Source organism: Sphaerodactylus townsendi, linkage group LG01 (assembly GCF_021028975.2).
Source record: "Sphaerodactylus townsendi isolate TG3544 linkage group LG01, MPM_Stown_v2.3, whole genome shotgun sequence".
Lineage (NCBI taxonomy): Eukaryota > Metazoa > Chordata > Lepidosauria > Squamata > Sphaerodactylidae > Sphaerodactylus > Sphaerodactylus townsendi.
In genome coordinates this window covers 192,365,859-192,384,568 of record NC_059425.1, presented here as the reverse complement: position 1 = coordinate 192,384,568, position 18,710 = coordinate 192,365,859, and the positions used below count along the sequence as shown (strand labels likewise).

The following is an 18,710-nucleotide window of genomic DNA, read 5'->3' as shown; positions in this document are numbered from 1 at the left end:
TTGGCATGCAGAAGATCCAAGTTCAATCCCTGCCACCCCCCAGTTAATAGGACAAGGCAGGAGTGGGTGACGGGGCAGACCCCTCGGACAGCCACTGTTCATCTGACTAGACAGCGCCCGCCCTGGCGGCTGAGGGATCTGGTTTAGTGCAAGGGAACTTCACATGGAGCGGCCACTTTCTCAGATTCTGGGATTTCCAAAGGTTTTTCTGCCCACTGGTCTTCCATTCCTCTCAAGGGCTGCTGGATTTGAGGGGCATTTACTGATTGTGTGCAATATGGAGGGTGGTGTCCAAAGACAGGACAAAGCAAGATGGAGGAATTCCTCCCCTCTTGGGCGAGCGTGGAGGTTTTAATTCTGTGGCACAACTCAGGGATTCGGGATCCAGTAGAGCCTTCCAGGCCTCTGAACCCCTCCGGCCAATGGCCGTGCCCTGACACTAACGTAGAACAACACCCCTAAAATGCTGAGGGTCCCCCTGATTGAGAATAACCGTTTAAAACAGGAACAGATTACAACAGTGTTAAGTATCTTCTGTGGAACTGTACTGTGCTGCTCAGAGTGCTGTTTCTTGTCTATGATTGCTTGGCACCGGGGGGCTCAAAGTCCTGTGCTGTCCCGCTCACCTCGGGGTCAAGTACTCTGAATAGCATAGTAGTACAGTTAAATGGAGCATACTTGATCATGTTGGGATGTGTCCCTTTTCCTTCTTACAAGCTCTTTACCTCATCTGCATAAGTGAGCTAGGATGGGTCTTTTCAGTGGTAACACCTCACTTACAGAATGTCCCTTCTGGAGTAGTAGTGGTTAAGAGCAGTGGTGTAGCACCCACAGGGCCAGGAAGGCACAATGCCCTGGGCAGGCGCCTGTGCAGGGGCATGGTGGGGGCGTTCAAGGGACATTCCAGGGTGGGGGCGGGCAGCAATGTGGCAGGGTGCATGCATGCTCCGGGTGCAGTTCCCCCTTGCTCCACCCCTGATTAAGAGCAGGTGCACTCTAATATGGAGAACCAGGTTTGATTCCCGCTCTGCCACTTGAGCTGTAGAGGCTTATCTGGGGAACTAGATTAGCCTGTGCACTCCAACACACGCCAGCTGGGTGACCTTGGGCTAGTCACAGGTCTTCAGAGCTCTCTCAGCCCCACCCACCTCACAGAGTTTGTTGTGGAAGTGGGGAGGGAAAGGAGAAAGCCCTTGTGAGTCTCCTTACAGGAGAGAAAGGGGTGTGTATATAAATCCAAACTCCTCCTCCTCCTCTATTCTTCTTCCCTTAAGGATTGCCTGACATTACCTTACTCTGCTTTAGGCACTCAGCCAAAATACTCATGCTGTTAATGAAGGACTTAATCTTTTTTTTTTTAAAAAAACCACAGTATGCTTCTAGACAGTTTCCCCCCTGACATTTTATGCTACTTAAATGTTTATGCTGTTTTGTTGGTTTAAGAGTTTATTTATTTGGAATGTTGTGGGATTTCTGGGCTGTATGGCTGTGCTCCAATTGTATTTTCTCCTGATTTTTTGCCTGCATCTGTGGCTGGCATCTTTAGAGGATCAGGAGAAAATGCTGTTGGAACACAGCCATACATCCCAGAAACCCCATAACACTCCAGTGATTCCGGCCATGAAAGTCTTCGACAGTTTATTTATTTATTGGATTTTTATCCTGCCCTATCCCCGTGGAGCTCAGGATAATTTTTAACTATTTTCAGGTCATTTTATGTCTTATTTATTTAATTAATTTTATTAAATGTCTAGACTGCCCTTCCCCTTTCAGGCTCAGAGTGGTTTCCAACATTAGATCAATACAATGATCACGTCTAAAAATAGTTTAAACTATTAAAACTGTATATCTGTCTACAAACCAAGGTGGCAAATTGTCCCTATCATTGAACCCCACTAGATTTTAATGGAAGACAAATTAAACAATTTATCTGGATAGATGGGGATTGAAAAATAGAGGGATGCTGAGGGGAGGGGGGAGGCCAAGATAGTAACACTTCATTTGCTGTGAACTTCATTTGCTGTGCAACGTCAGTAGCAGGAACAGCCCCAAGAGGAGAGACTGTACCTAAACAACAATAAAGATTGCAAGACCTTACTCTGCTGACTTCAGTTATCCACAACAATATACTGTTTAGTCCAGTTGCATCACTAGTCACGATTGTCCTCAGCTCTTTCCCAATTAAATTTGTGGCAGTGTCATCTGAGGGTTCCAACTTCCAGTGCTAAAACTTTTTTCATTTTGTCTCCTGGTAGGAGTTTCAAAGTGAGTGATTATCAGGAGTGACTTTACCATCACTTTCTCCTGCACAGCACTAGTGGCAGTGGCCCAGCTGTTGCCTACAAACAATCCTCTGCCTACTTCCATGGAACCATCAGCTGGCCTTTAAGGATCCCTCCTCCCCCATCCCCACTGGCATAAGACCTCAGTCCCAGAATAAAACAATCTGTAGATTTAAGACTATAGACTTTATTGGTGATCAAGGCATAACGAGAGATAGGTGATTTCTGAGGCCACATGGCAAGGGATAGATCTTAAATCCCCACAGCCTTGGACCCGCCCCCACCTGGCCAAGGTGCCGCAGCTGCAACAGAGAGACAAAGGAAACGATACCGTCATTCAGTTACAAAACGGTAACACAAAAGGCAGGAACCATCACACCTAGGAGGGCCGTGGCCCTTCCTGGTTATCAGTCTGATGCTAAGGAAGGGAGGGGGGGAACAGACAAGTTGGCACCTAGCCCACGGCCGATGGCTCTCTGAATGGAGGGTGGGTCCCCCTCCTCCCAACACCGGTCAGGGACCATCCTGACATTCTGCCTCCCCAAAGGCCCCCCTCATGGCCATGGGTGATCTGGGTATGCTCTATGCAATGCCTGTACCAAGCGCGGTGTGCTGACATGTTTGGCGTCCACCCACTCAATTCATCCCCTCCAGGAAATGTATCCAGGCCACCAAATACTGCAGCCTCTTCTGGTAAATCCGAGAGTCCAAGATGCTGCGCACCTCCAGGTTCTGGCGGTGGAACCTCTTCCTGTGGGTGCCATTGGTCCGAGGGAGCCACTGCCTTCTGTAGGCTACTCTGAAACACCAGGTGCACCCCCGAAACCTTTTTGGCAAATCCAATTTGGCTGTTACTGATCACCTTAATTACCTGGAATGGGCCCAAAAACTTCTGTCCCAATTTCCGGCAAGCCTGAAGCCCCCGGAGGTTCTTCGTTGAGAGGTACACCCAATCCCCTACTGCCAGGGCGAGGGGGCGCCATTTCTTATCAGCCTGCACCTTATAGTCACGGTTTGCTTTGTCCAGCAACTTTTGCATGGGTCCCCAGGCCTCCCGGATAGACTGCACCCACCCTTGAAGCTGTACTGGCGCTCCTGACATATCGGACAAAAACATAAAGGGTTTAAGCTGCTTGCCTGTCACCACCTTGAAGGGGTTTTTCCTGGGGCCGCTGTGCACTGCATTATTGGACGCGTACTCTGCGAATAGGAGCAAGTCGACCCAATCATCCTGGTGGTAGTTAATATAACACCGTAAATACTGTTCTAGCATCTGGTTAGTTCGGTCTGGCCGTCTGTGGGTGCGTGAAACACTGAGGAAAGGGCTTGCTCCGTGCCTAATAGCTTTAGGAAGTGACACCAGAACCTAGAGATAAACTGTCCACCCCTGTCCGATATCACCTTCTCCGGAGTGGAATGCAGGCGATAGATGTGCTGTATGAACAGCTGGTCTAAACGGCTGGCGGTGGGCAGGGAGGAGCACAGGACGAAATGGGCCTGTTTAGAGAACAGGTCTACCACCACCCAGATCATCATTTCCCCCCGGCTCATAGGCAAGTCTGTAATAAAGTCCATAGAGATCACCTGCCAGAGCTCTTCGGGGTGGGGAGCGGCTGGAGGAGGCCCTGAGGCTTCCCCTAAGTCCGCTTGGTCCCCGTGCACACTGGGCAACCCTTAACGTAGGCTTCCACATCGCTCTGCAGCGAGCGCCACCAGAATTTTCTGCGTGCTAGGTGTAGGGAATTTACAAACCCAAAGTGCCCCGATGACTTGGCGTCATGGCACAGCTGAAGGGCCACCTTCCTGGCCTGTGGCGGGACATACAGCTTACCTCCCTTCCACCAAACACCTTCCCTCAGCTCCAGCCCCTCGCTATTGCAGTTTTCCTCTGGGGGAATCAGCTGCTTCCCGCCCTCCTTCAACGCCTCTTCCAGGCCCACTGGTACAGAAGGAGGGGCCACCGAAGCGTGGGACTGGCTTTGAGTGGATACCGCCAGACTAAACAGAGGGGGAGAAGACGGAATGGTGGGGGGCCTCTGCCTCAGCTTCTGGGTGGGGGAGGCACGACAACACGTCCGCCAAGACGTTAGTTTTGCCAGGAAAGAAATGTAACGTAAACTCAGAATGGGAAAATAACTCGGCCCAGTACCGGGGCCACAAACTCGCTGGTGCAACACTGGATAAAACCTCTACGGAGGTTTTTATTGAGGAACTCCCGCAGGACCTCCAACTCTGCGGGACTCATCAGGTAGAGTCGGCTCTTGGGCAGTTGGGCCCCTGGTCGCAGCTCAGTTCTACAGTCCATGCTCCGATGCGGGGATAGCCAATCACACTCACCCTCCTCGAAGATCCTAGACAAGTCCTGGTACTCTGGGGGTATAAGCGCTGCTGCTTCCACTGCCCCAGCCAATTCTCTGCGGGGGGGGCTGGGTTCCTCCGGTGGTGCCCCTGCTAGATGAGTCCCACAGGGGGGCTCGCAGAATGGACCCTGTCCCCCAGTCAATCAATGGATCATGGTCCTGTAACCACTGCAACCCCAACGCCACTGTGTACTTGGCGATGGGCACAATTACAAAAGAGCACCTCTCCCAATGTTCCCCGCACTGAATCAGTACTGGCTCCATCTTGACGGTTGCGCCCCCCCCCCCCAGCACTTTCCCATCCATCTGCTCGAACTCTATGGGGCGGCGCAAGGGTATCTGCTTCAAGCCCAATTGGGTGATTAGGGAGGGGTGCATCAGGCAATGGGTGAACCCCGATGGGCCCTGACCGGTCTAAGTGTAAGACCTCAGTCTCAGAATAAAGCAATCTGTAGATTTAAGACTATAGACTTTATTGGTGATCAAGGCATAACAAGAGATAGACGATTTCTGAGGCCGCCTGGCAAGGGATAGATCTTAAATCCCCACAGCCTTGGACCCGCCCCCACCTGGACTACAATTCCCATCAGCCCCTGCCAGCATGCCTGCTCTCTTCTGCTGATTGGGCCTTTGATCCCTGAGCGGGGTAGAGCCATCTTAGTCTGCTGGCTCAATTGTGGCCAATCCACTGTGAGCGATTCTGCCTTCAGGGGCCGGGCCTCTCGGCACAGTCTAGAACCCCACAGTATGGCTTGCAGCTTTGCTGACACACACAGACCGCTTCACCACATTAAGGTGTGTGTCCAAGAAGGGTGCAGGCTTACAGGGATGCCTATTAAAGCAACAGGGGTGGGAAGTCCAAGCGCCATGCCTCTTCCATTTCCAAATTCCCTCCATCCTGTTTCACCTTCCAGGCCTCTAATCCTTAGTGGAGCAATGCAGCATTCCTGTGATTGGGATTCTGCCTCCCCTCCTCCCCTTTCTAGCTACTTTGAAGATGGGGACCTCCACATTCCTGGAGGTTTGGGGATGGAGCCTGGGGAGAGCGGACTTTGGAAAGAGGTATAATGCCATCTAGATATCCAGTTCCCACATGTGCAGATACTTAAATCACAGACGGGACACCTGCACCCCAAACAGATGTTTCTGCAGAAAAAGCAGCCATTTTTTAAATGAGGAGACTGGGAAGAAGAAGAGTTGGATTTATATCCCCCCTTTCTCTCCTGTAGGAGACTCAAAGGGGCTTACAAACTCCTTGCCCTTCCGCCCTCACAACAAACACCCTGTGAGGTGGGTGGGGCTGAGAGAGCTCCGAGAAGCTGTGACTAGCCCAAGGTCACCCAGCTGGCGTGTGTGGGAGTGCACAGGCTAATCTGAATTCCCCAGATAAGCCTCCACAGTGTCAGGACCCTGCCTGTCAGTGCTTAGATGTCTTGCTGTGTAAGAATTGCAAATGTTTTCCTGTAAATGCTTTCCTGTTTCCCTCTTCCCTTCCTGGCAACCTCCTGGCGCCAGCTCATCTGCAAGAAGGTGCAAATGGTTCCCAGGTTCTTTGAAGCTCTGTAGTGCAAATGTTGTAGAAACTGTAAGGGACAGTTGGTGTGGGGGGAAAGGGTATAGTTCCTGGATCAAAGCTTTCTAGCTTAGATCCAGCTTTCTATAGTTTCTCTACGCGTTGTTAGAAATAAACTGCTTTAGGACTTTCCTACGGTCTCTGTTATTTCCACGTTCGAGAGTCTGACACACAGCTCAGGTGGCAGAGCAGGGAATCAAACCCGGTTCCTTCAGATGCCTGCTCTTAACCACGGAGGGTTGGCACGCTTTCCCAGACTGCGAACAGGGAGACACACATGGAGCGCACAAGGCTCAGCATGCTGTTGTTGTGGCAAAGGGAGAGCAGGTATGAGTGTGCCGGGCTCAGAGAGAAAGAGAGCCTTGGTGTGTTGTTAAGAGTGGGAGGGAAATCTGGGATGGCAAAAGGGGGAACTGCTGTCCACCTATCTCTGCAAGTCTCTTGTGGGTCTCCACTGGTAGTTTCTAGCCCCCAAGGCAATCACTTCCTTTGGGGGTGGGGAGTTGATCTTTGTATTCTGGAGATCAACTATAATTCCAGGATATCTCCAGGCCCCACCTAGGAGTTGACAACCCTATTCCCCCCCCCCTTTTTCTACATGATATTGTTTCCTGCAAAACTTGGCAACAAAAACGAAAAAGAAGTAAACTGGCTGGACTAACGGAAGTTTTTCTATCAATGAAAAAGGCTTTACTATAAGATCAAGGAATCTGTAATACAGACTCTCGCTAACGCAACTGCGCTGAGCAAGGGAACATACAGGGTTTTTATAACATTTTGGGAGTGCAACGAATGGGGAGGTACTGGGGAGACAATGCAAGCATTTGGGAAACAAAGGACAGTGATTAAAAGGACAAAACAAGACACTCAGGAAACGATGATTGAATCCTGGTGAACTCCCGTGAGACTTCGCTCCAAGCGAGAGTTTGCAAAGGCGGGAAACCAGAAGTGGGAAAAGTCCTTCCTCTGAGATCTAGATGAAAACTGTTGAGGGTGACAGTGGCGGATGCACCCCCATTGCCTAGGGGTCCTGCCAGGGCAGTTCATTGAGGAGGAGTCCCGGGCAGACAAAGGAAAAAGACAGCAGGTGTTCCGATCTTTGGGGTGTGGGTAGTATAATCCAATCAGAGAATCCAGCACCTTTTGCATGCGTTCATTAGTCCTTTGTGTTGCAGGTTCAGGGTCAATGCTGGGACGAAGGAGACCGCTTCCAGAAGCATGCAAAGGAGGGAACCGCCCAACCTGCAGTCTACTGAGTGCCTTTAAGAAACTTACATGAATTTTAAACTACAAGAATCTGCTTAACAGAGATTTTCCTAACTAAATAAAAGACACAAACCTTTAACCATAAAATAAAAATTTGTTTTATTTTCATTTTGCGGCTGACAATATCTCGGTCAGCTCCAGCAATATTCTATTTGTTTCAAGAGGTATATGATTGTATTGCTTCAACGCTGCATTGCCTGATCCTCCCTCATGCTGACATTTCATTAGATTCAGGGTGTTGCTGCCACCTAGTGGTCTTTCCACAGGTTTGTTCCATGGAACAGAAATCTTTGGACACCACTCATGTGAAGGAAGTAGTAAGTGTTTGGTTTTCTCAAGGCAGAACGGTGGGCTTATGCCCACGGGGCCACAAACACAGGCAAGTGCTTGCGTGGCAGCAAGGAATGGCAGAAGGCTCGGCAACCTGGAGGCATTGTGGTCTCATCTCTTGAGAATAAAATGTCAACTACAAATGCACTATTTTATTATAGTGGATTTCAGTCTCCCTCAGAATAAACAAAAGCCCCTCTTTTGTAAACATTTTATTATACTGATATGTGTACAAAATGTAAAAGTTTTCTTTGTTGAATTACTAGCTACTGGTTATAAGTGCATCGTTTATAGCTAAGTGTGCCAGCCATTCATAATATGCAGTTCAGAATAAAATGTACACTATAGTTTTGTTTGGAGTGGATGTTAGGAAAATAAAAAGAATAATGCAGAGTTCAAAGTTTTACTTTACAGTTTTACTTTATGATGCAGCCAGCCTCTGTCCAGGCCAGAGCTTTTATGGCCCTGCCCCCACTGGGTGGAAGGCTCTTTCTCCAGCTGTTGGGGCTCTGCGGGACACTGGGGACTCCCACAGGGCCTGCAAAACTGAATTGTTCCACTGGGCTTTTGGGGAGGCTGGTCACGGATAGTCCACCCCCCTTGATGCCCCCATGTACCATCGGGCTGCGGCGATTTGCTGGTCCCCTCCTAGGAGTATTAGGATCGGACACCACCAATCAATAAATATGGGCGGGCTATGCTGTTACTACTGTTTGTTAAATGGATTTTAATGTATTATTTAATATATTATTTGACTATGTTGTTGTTTTATGCTATATTGTTTGTTTTTGTTGGTTCTGTTGTACACCACTCAGAGCCCTTCGGGGGTAAAGCGGTATATTAAGTCAGTCAGTCAGTCAGTCAGTCAGTCAGTCAGACAGACAGACAGACAGACAGACAGACAGACAGACAGACAGTAGCAACAGCAACACAACAACAACAACAACAACAACAACAACAACAACAACAACAACAACAACAACAACAAGATAGGCCTGTTCATCTGAAGTGGGGTGGAAGTTCCCAAGGGGCATCTGCTACTGATTTTATCCTGGGGATGCCAGCCTCCAGGTGGGGCCTGGAGATCTTCCAGAAATACAGCTTATCTCCAGTCTACAGAGCTCAGCTTCACTGGAGAAAATGGGTGCTTTGTTCTTTCCTGAGGCCTTGTCCTCCCCTGGCGCCATCCCCAAACCTCCAGGAATTTCCCAACCTGGGACTGGCAACCCTATTCCCCCGCCCCCCACTGGTGGCTGGTGGGATCTGACAACCCTACTTTATCTCAATTCACACTACAGTTGTAAGAACTCAGGCTCCATTTGTCCTTCATCAGAGTAATCCAGCAAACTCTATGGGGTAACCATCTGTTGGGGTGAAGATGACTTTTCTGAGAACTGGAAATGAGTCAGCACCTTTCCTACGAAGAAATGCTGGAGAGTCTGGGATTTTTAGGTTTGGAAAAGAGACGACTAAGAGAGGGCGTGATAGAGGTCTATATTAAATTATACTTGTGGGGGGAAAGAGATGACAAAGAACTTTGTCTCCCTCTCCCAAAATACTAGAACTCCGGGTCATTTAGAGATGCTGATGGCAGCACTATTCAGGATGGACGAAATACTTGCTGATTTTCTCAAGGCGAAGAGTAACTCTGAACTCGCACCCGGCCAACCTCCCTGTCAGTTGCTGCCGGCCCCTTCCTGCCCCACCGGGTGGCTTTTGTTTGCCATCTTATTGCCATCTTACCTTCTCCAACTAGCCGTTGAACCAGCCTTGACTTCTGTTTCCAAGAAAGATGACGTGCAGTCTGCTGAGCAAATAGAAGAGAAAGAACCTAAAACTGAAAATAGTGATGGGGAAGAGAAAGAAGGAGAGGAAAAGGAGAAAGAAAAGAGCCTCATTGTTGAAGGAAAAAGAGAAAAGGAGAAGGTAGAAAGATTTACCATGAAAGTGTCCTCATTACAAAAGGAGCCTTTTACGATAGCATTAGGGAAGGGGCAACAGCTCTGTGCAATCAAAAGGATGCAGTATTTCTTAAGTAAGAAAAAACAGATGAACTTCGAAATCTGCACAAACTTCTTTATAATAGACCAGGCACACAGTTGCTTCACTGAGTAAGAACATGGGATAATTCAGTGAGTACCCATTTGAAAAAGGAAGTGATTAATACAAGAAAAAGGAAGAAATGTTAAAAAATACAGAAATGCAATGCTGAAAAGTCTATGTGAAGTTCTTGATTTGGAAAGATCAGGAGTTAATAGTGAACTCATAGCCAGAATCTTAAATTTCCTGGTGCATCCAAAAGCCATTTTGCCAAAATCCAAGAAAACATCCAGTAAAGGAGGTAAAAAAGAATGCTGTAGTTCTGGGACAGCAAGAAGAGCCAAAGGCACCAAATGAGATCCTGTCAGATGAATCTAGTAGCGAGGAAGATGAAAAGAAGGAAAAAGACGAATCATCCGAAGAAGGTAAAGATAATGAAGGGGTGCAGCCTAGAAAATCAACCCCAAAAGAAAAACCTAAGCAGAAGACAACTCCAAAAACCAAAAAGGGCACAAACACTAATGTCAAAAAAACAGACAGCCAAGAAGAGTCAGAATAGCTCCAAAAAAGAAAGTGAATCTGAGAATAGTTCAGATGATGAGCCTTTCATTAAAAAGTTGGGGGGAAAGGTGACCTACAGATAAAGAACCGAAAGAAACTGTGAAGAAGCTGTTAGAGGATGCTAACTTAGAAGAACTCACCATGTATATAAGCTTGATTCAGGTTTCTTGACAATTTTTTAAAGAATAAATGTGTTAGAGAATTTATGACCAATGTCAGTGTTCAGGAATAGGCTGAGATTAATTAGGAAGCAATTGTAACTATCATATGAAAGTTTGCTTACTTTGAAAGAAATTCTGATTGCACTCATAGTTTTCACTGTTGAAATTGATAATAGGGATTATAGTTGATCTTGTTCCAAAGATTTGACATGATGCCCTGTATGCAGAAGCTTAATGTATAGGAAAAAATATGGCTTAGACTTCTAAGAAAAATAATGTTTCTTTAATAAGCTTCCTTGATGTGATTACAATTTGAGAATTGGATCATATTGAGTGGGTATGTGGTCCATAGTTCTTGACTAGAGTACAGCTAGTAAACAGTTCCTAAAATAAAAGCCCAGTGACATAGGAATAACTTTATTATGGACCCTTACTGTCTTGGTAGTGTTTAACTGCACATTTCAGTATTCTTGTCCAGAATGAGAATGTACTTTAAACAGGAGAAATGCTTAACTGTTGCCTGTAATGTTAACTAAGCTTGTTTTTTGTTGAATCTTTTTTTCTAAATTAAAAGCTCAGTTCTACAAATGCCTTGGACTCACAAGTTTGGACCCGCAGATATTAGCTCACAACTTTTTGTTACTTTGAGAAGGTACATAAGAGTGTGGCGTCCCGCAAGGGCCAATTCTCTCACCATTATTTTTTAACATCTCCATTCACCCTGCCCCCGACCTGTCCCAAGCTGACTTGGCCACAGTGATTCATGCAAGGGTCACCTCAAGGTTGCATTATTGCACGTTGCTCCACACAGAGCTAACTGTGGGCTTGATCCAGAAACTCCAGCTGGTAGTGAGTGCAGCAGCAGCAGCAGCAGCAGCAGCAGCAGCAGCAGCAGCAGCAGCAAGGCGCATCACAGGAGCCTCTGGGCAGATGCATATACAACAGCCTGCCGCACCGGCTCCAGGTGAAGTACCAGATCAAGTTCAAGGTCTCAGTACTGATGTGCAAAGCCCTGAGCGATCTGGGACCAACGTAGCTTTGGGACCGCCCCTCTCATCGTGTCCCTCAACAGACACTGTGATCATCCACTGAAAATCTGCTTGTGGTCCCTGGCCTGAGAGAAATACAGCTGGACTCAACCAAGCCACTGCTCTTAACCACTAGCCCCAGCCTGGTGGAATGCTCTATCCCATGAGACCAGGGCCCTGAGGGATTTAATGCAATTCTGCATGGCCTGTAAGATCCACCAGAAATATGGCCGAGGCAGAAACAGTTATGATCTTAGCCTCCCCCCCTCCCCCCAGCATCCCTCTATTTTTCAATCCCCATCTATCCAGATAAATTGTTTAAGTTGTTTTCCATTAATATCTAGTGGGGCTCAATGATAGGGACAATTTGCCATCTTGGTTTGTAGACAGATTTATTTATTTATTATTAATTTTATATACCGCCCTCCCCCTCAGGGTTCAGGGCAGTTCACAGCGAGGTTAAAACATACATGAAAACATAATTTTAATATTAATTACATAAAAACAGAACCCATTTTAAAAATGTGGATGGTGACTGGCTACCCCCTCCCCCCCCCTTGTGCCCACAGGAGGCCAGATGACATGGTAGATGTATTTTAAACCAGGCTGGCCAAACGCCTGGCAGAACAGGTCCATCTTGCAGGCCCTGCGGAAACTCTGTAAGTCCCGCAGGGCCCTGATCTCCCTAGGGAGCCTGTTCCACCAGGTAGGGGCCAGGGCTGAAAAGGCCCTGCCCCTCGTCAAGGCCAGCCTGATCATTTTGGGGCCAGGGATCACGAGTAGGTCCTCCTCCGAGGAGCGGAGGGGCCTACCGGGGCAATATGGGGAGAGGCGGTCCCTCAGGTATGCAGGTCCGAGACCGCGAACGGCTTTGAAGGTCAAAACCAACACTTTAAACATAATCCAGAACTCAATCGGCAGCCAGTGCAGATGGTATAGGATCGGTGTGATTCGATCCCTGCTCGAACTGCCAGTAAGCAGCCTGGCTGCTGCATTCTGAATGAGTTTTAATTTCCGGATCATGGCCAAAGGCAAGTCCACGTAGAGCGAGTCACAGTAGTCTAACCTGGAGGTGACCGTTGCATGGATCACCGTTGCTAGATCAGAACGGGAGAGGTACGGGGCCAGTTGCCGTGCTTGCCGCAGATGGTAGAAAGCCGTCTGGGCCACCCGGGTGACCTGGGCCTTCAGCGACAAAGCCGGATCCAAGATCACCCCTAGGCTTTTGGCCGATGAGACAAGCTGAAGCGCCTCACCATGCAGCATAGGCAGGCCAAAGGACTCCGGACACTCTCCCCGACCCAGCCACAGGACCTCCGTCTTTGTAGGATTTAACTTCAGCCGACTCGCACTCAACCAACCAGCAACAGCGTCTAAACAATGCTGGAGAGCATCAGGGGCCAAAGAGTCCAAAAAGACTCCACCTCGTGTTTGTCCATGATGCGTAGGAGTAGTTTTGCTCCTGAGGAAACTTGTATGTAACACATCTGGGTTTTAACAGATACTTACAATAGCAGCCAAATTTGCATTTTGCAGTCAAGAGCGGTTAACATATCATAGGTCAATTGCACCTGTTCAAATTTGGCTGAAATAGTCGGTACCAGTGAAAACCCAAATGTGTTAGATGCAAGTTTCCACATGTGTCAAACTACTCATACCCATCATAGACAAACACGAGGTGGAGACTTGAACACATAACTGTGCCCTAAAAATGTTAACAGTTTTAGCTCTTCATTGCAAAACTCGAATCAGGCTTAAATAGTAAGTACATGTGAAACCCCAAATGTGCTAGATGCCAGTTTCCTCATGAGTCAATCTTCTCCTATGGATCATACACAAACACTAGGTGGAGACCTGAACAGATCCAGGATATGTTAACAGTTTTAGGTCTTGACTGCAAAAATCGAATTTGGCTGAAATAGTAAGTACCTGTGAAACCCAAATGTGTTACATGGAAGTTATGAGGAAACATATCAAACTAGTCCTAAGCATTATGCACAAACATTAGGTTGTGACTTGAACAGATCCAATTGACCTATGATATTTTAACAGATTTAACTGAGAATTTCCCTGAAACTGTCCCCCTCATATTAGCAAACCCATGGGGGGTGGGGGGTTTCTGCATACCCCCAAACATTCTGGAACATACCCCTGAGGATATATATACCCTAGAATTGTGTTGCTGGCTATCCTGGTTGGCCTGCATTCTTCCCTTATTTTTTTCCAGCTGGGGAGATCTGGCACCCCAATGGTGGAAAATGCTGGGAGAAACGGGGGGCGATGAGTGGCATTGTGTCAATGCAGTGATGTCACTTCCTGAACAACCCATGACGTCAGGCAACACTCTAGCATTCACCGAAAACTCTATGGCTAAAGTGGGTTAACAGGCTAGCATGACAACAGAGCTAAATTTCACTTCTGTTCATCATATGACGTGTTCTAGTCAGAACTGCAAAATGACATCACCGGCAAAGTGACTGGGACAGAAACCTTAACTAACAGAAACCAGCCGGATTGTCCCATTTACCTGCTTTTTTAGCCATGAGAAAGCAGGAGCCCGGAATGGTGTCAGTCTGGCCTTTGCTGACAGCCTTTGAAGCAGAGGGTCACACAGGGACAAGGGCTTTTGCTTCCAATTGCTGCATTAGAACGGTGACCTAGTTTCTCCCTGATTCTGCATTGCTGGGAAAAACAAGAGAGAGCCTGCGGCTGCTTCAAGACAGAAAGAGAAAGAGAAGGATTTCTCCGCCTTGCAGTTTGCCGGAGCCAAAGACTTGCCTGTCTGCCTGTCTGCAGCCAAAAGGAACCAAGAGCATCACTGAAAATGCTGAACCCTCTCCACCCACCGTTTCATCCCCTGGGATCACCCCCCTCCCCAGATTGGGATCCTTTACCAGAAATCTCTGTAGGGTTGGCAGCCTGCGGGTAGGGCACTGAGATGCTGTAAAATTATACTTTTCCCCCCCATACTGTTATGTCAGGGCAGAAAAAATAAAATTTGGTCAAGATCATCTTAATCATTAGATAATATACTTATAGAGTGACCATTAGTAGAATCCATTTCATAGTAGCCTTATTGACAGTAGTATCCGCAGAGTCTTTCTTTACAAAACCTTAGCTCTATATTGTTAAAAATGTATTGAATCAAAGAGCTTTCCTTCTTTCAGCATGCTGTAGTGTTAAGAGCAGGTGCACTCTAATCTGGAGAACAGGATATGATTCCCCACTCTGCCACTTGAGCTGTGGGGGCTTATCTGGGGAACCAGATTAGCTTGTGCACTCCAACACATGCCAGCTGGACGACCTTGGGCTAGTCACGGTTCTTCGGAGCTCTCTCAGCCCCACCCACCTCACAGGGTGTTTGTTGTGAGGGGGGAAGGGAAAGGAGATTGCAAGCCCCTTTGAGTCTCCTTACAGGAGAGAAAGGGGGGATATAAATGCAAACTCTTCTTCTTGTTCACAAGGGAACCAATTTTGCTTCCTGCAAGCCACCTGGTTGCTTGCTGAATTTTGTAAACAGAGATAACAAACAAGGTTTATCACAGTCCGACAGTAAAATGCAAATCCCACAGGAACTTCTTGTTCCTCAGGAATGAGATAAAGACATTTGACTTCAAAGGCCAGGATATCAAAGACATGGGACCCTGTCCTGGGGCAATAAATTCTGAAACCCAAGTGATTGTGTCTGAGAACAGGTCTTTGTTACAGCCTTACATATCATCTGTTGGTAAAATACAAATCCTGGGGATGTGTTTGATGCTATAAAGATATTTATGAAACCAGGTACTAGAAATACTGGGGTTTTTTTTAGCAAAGAAATATGATTATTCCTAAATGAATAAGTATTGCCCAGTATAATTCTGTCCTGGGTATGTAGGTATTGTGTTAAATACTAGAGAAGAGGAAAATATGCATGTTACAAGGCAGCTAACCGTGTGACCTGGGTGACAAACATTTGGCAAGGAAAGGAATCCCCCTTCCGGGAACAGTGCCTCTCTTGCATTGACGCTTAAAGGTCCTATCTATCCCAAGATGTTCTGATTGTGCCATGTAAACATATATCTGGAGCGCTTTGATTGTGTGTTCCTGCATGGCAGTGGGTTGGACTTGATAGCCCTTGTGGTCTCTTCCAACTCTATGATTCTCGGTCCCACCTGGAGGCTGGCATCCCCAGTTGCTACACAGAACGGCAAACCAGCTCCGAACGTCACCTGCCTTGAAAATCCCAAGTGGGTCTCCTTTAGTCAGCTGCAGCTTGATGGAAACACACAGAGATTGCAGCAGCCCAGGAGAAGGATGCAAAAGGCGTGGACAGCGACTTCCATTCCTGTTCTTGGGATCCATTCCTGGAAGGAAGCCAAATCGAAACAACGTGCATGTTTAATTGATGAGAATGTGGTTGGCCATTGAGATGTGCCCTGCTGATGCATGAATAAATAATCGGGCAACATCTATAAAAGTCACCTTTAAGCGTGAAGGATTTCTGCAATAATTGTATTTGTGACTTCTTGGGAAAATGTGCTTTTTCCCACTCAAAGAACAATCTATCTTCTGTGAGTCCCAATCAAATAGAGGAGCTTGTGGCCGGGTGTGTGTGTGTGTTGTTTCATTGCCCATTCTTCCCACTTTGTGGGTGATCTCTTGTTTGATAACAGGCTGTCCTTGCAAGGAAGCGGTGCTGGGGAATGATTAAAAACGGTCAATTAAAATTCAGCTCTCATCATTAATACATGTGCCATTAATTAGAGAGACTTACTCAGAAGCTACACAACAAGACCCGCTTTTTCCATGTGGCAGGACTGTGACTCGATCTTGTAAAGCCGAAGTTCTGTTTCAAGCACTTGGAATTTCCGATCTGGAGCCAGCAACACCTGCCTTTTAGGAAACGGGATGAGGAGGGTGAGGTTCCAAGCATGGGCTAATTACTGATTCCAGTTGTCTGTCCCCTGGGAGAGTTCTAGAAGAATTCAAATATTTTTTTTCTTCATTTCTTCTCCACAATGGGGTCTAAAAGCAGCTTATGTCATTCTCCTTTTCCTCCATTGGATCCTCACAACAACCCTGCGAGGTAGGCTAGGCTAAGAGTGTGACTGGCCCAAGCTTCCATGTCAGAGTGGGGATCTGAACTACTTTACCACACTGGCATAGGGCATGGGGCCAGTGACATAGGTATAGATTTTTTATGGGGTGGGTTTTTGGGGGGCAGGGCAATGCCTCCTCAAGCCCTGCCCCTGACCTTAGTGCTTATAAAAGCAGCTCTCCAAGGCTGAGGTTGTCAGGGTCGCGACCCTGCCAGTAGCCTCCGTCTCCCAGTAAGTTTCTGTTTCCCCAGTTATCCCTGTTCCCACCTCTGGGAAGGACCGCCCACTCCCACCTGTATATATACTGGAACTGAGGGCAAGAACCCTCATTTCCAGCACCCTGTATCTTAGGGCAACACAATTCAATAAAGTTCATTCCTTTGTTTTAAAGTTGACTTTGTCTGAGTGTGTCCAGCCTTACATTGTGCTGGAACTCTTTTCTCGCACTCCACCGTACCCAGATCGTCGAAGCATGGCTGGGCGAGGAGAGTGCTCCATTCTGGCAGACCTCTCCTCCATCGAAAGAGGAGAAGCTTCCCCCCGACACGAGTCATGGATGGGAGTCGGCACCCTCCACGAAGTGGGAACGATGCAGCGATTCTGCCTGACGATGTTCCTCCCAGAGTCCCGGGACCCAGAGCGAGGAATGGACCACGAGAGGGATGAGCAGCGCCGGGCCTACGCAGCACTGCAGCTACGTTCCTCTGAACTGAGTAGAGAACGAGACCAACTACGGACTGACCTCTAGACCCTGCAACAACAAGTGGCCTCGCTAATGGCCGAAAGCAACCACAAACGATCCTTGCCAGTCATGAGCCCACTGGTGGGCTATGTGGCCGGAGACCTGTTGATGGTCTCCACCCCTTTTCCCCGACGGACCCTTTACCAAACACCGCCCCTCCCACCCAATTCGAATGCCGGCCGGCGACCCCATAGGAACTTTAAGGTGACTTTCGATGGGAACCCAGACGAACTCGCCTTTTTCATGATACAGGTGGGTTCGTACATGGAGGTCCACGGGGCTGGCTTTTGGATGGACCGTGAACGAGTTTTTGAACTAGGGACCCAGCTGAGGGGGGAGGCGGTGAACTGGCTGGTCGGCCTAGTGGAGGGAGACGCCTTGAAGCTCTACAATCTGGAACACTTCCTGATGGTCCTACAACGGAGATTCGAGGACCCGTTGACCGAGGAGAAGGCCCTAACCCTAACCCTACGGCAGGGATCCCGTTCAGTCAGCGACTGGTGACTGCTATTCAAGGACGCTCTCCACCCCAAAATTCTGCAATGGAGCCTGATCAATGGGGATCCGGAAATTCTGATGGAGTGGATCCGCAGAACAGAGCAGGAGAGGCCGAATTGCTACGATGGACCCGCACCCAATGGTCATTGAGCCGCTCGTCCCACCAACCCACCGAAGAGAGGAATCCCTGGCCGGGAACCTCCAACAACAGCCGGGCCAACTGTCGCCGCTTAGGCGTCTGCCTCGACTGCGGAGGGGAGGGCCACTTTGCTGCGTCATGCCCCGAGCGCTGCACTCCAGCCACACCGGGGCCCACCGACAACCGGCCCCGCTCGAAAATTCCACCTCCAGCCACGAAACCCGCCTCACGCCCGCGTGCCATGACAGTGTCGGTCACCTCTACCCAGGCCGCTTTGGACGCATACTCGAGCGACTCAGAGGCCTCGGTGACCCAAGACCCCGAACCAGCGGGAAACGACAATGACCTGGAGTGAGGTGCGCCGATGCCCAGGTCACACCAACAGGCGCAACAACCCGGGTGAGTGCCCTCGCTACCAAGCCGGTAGTGGTCTCTGTCACACTATCAGTCCCGGGATCCCCGGCCACCACCCATTCAGATGCCCTCATTGACTCTGGGTGCTCACGCTGCTTAATCCACCCCGACCTGGTGGAAGCGCTGGGCCTCCGATTGGTCGAACTAAAGAACCCCATTCGCTTCGAGCAAATGGATGGGTCTTTGTTGGGGGGGGCCTTGCCACGCACAAATCGGAGCCAGTGACTGTTTCCTT

General features: G+C 48.4%; 1 pseudogene; it reads left to right on the top strand.

The window, feature by feature from the left end:
- Positions 1 to 5,040: 5,040 nt before the first annotated feature.
- Positions 5,041 to 17,430, top strand: LOC125438300 (annotated as a pseudogene).
- The last annotated feature ends 1,280 nt before the right edge of the window (positions 17,431 to 18,710 follow it).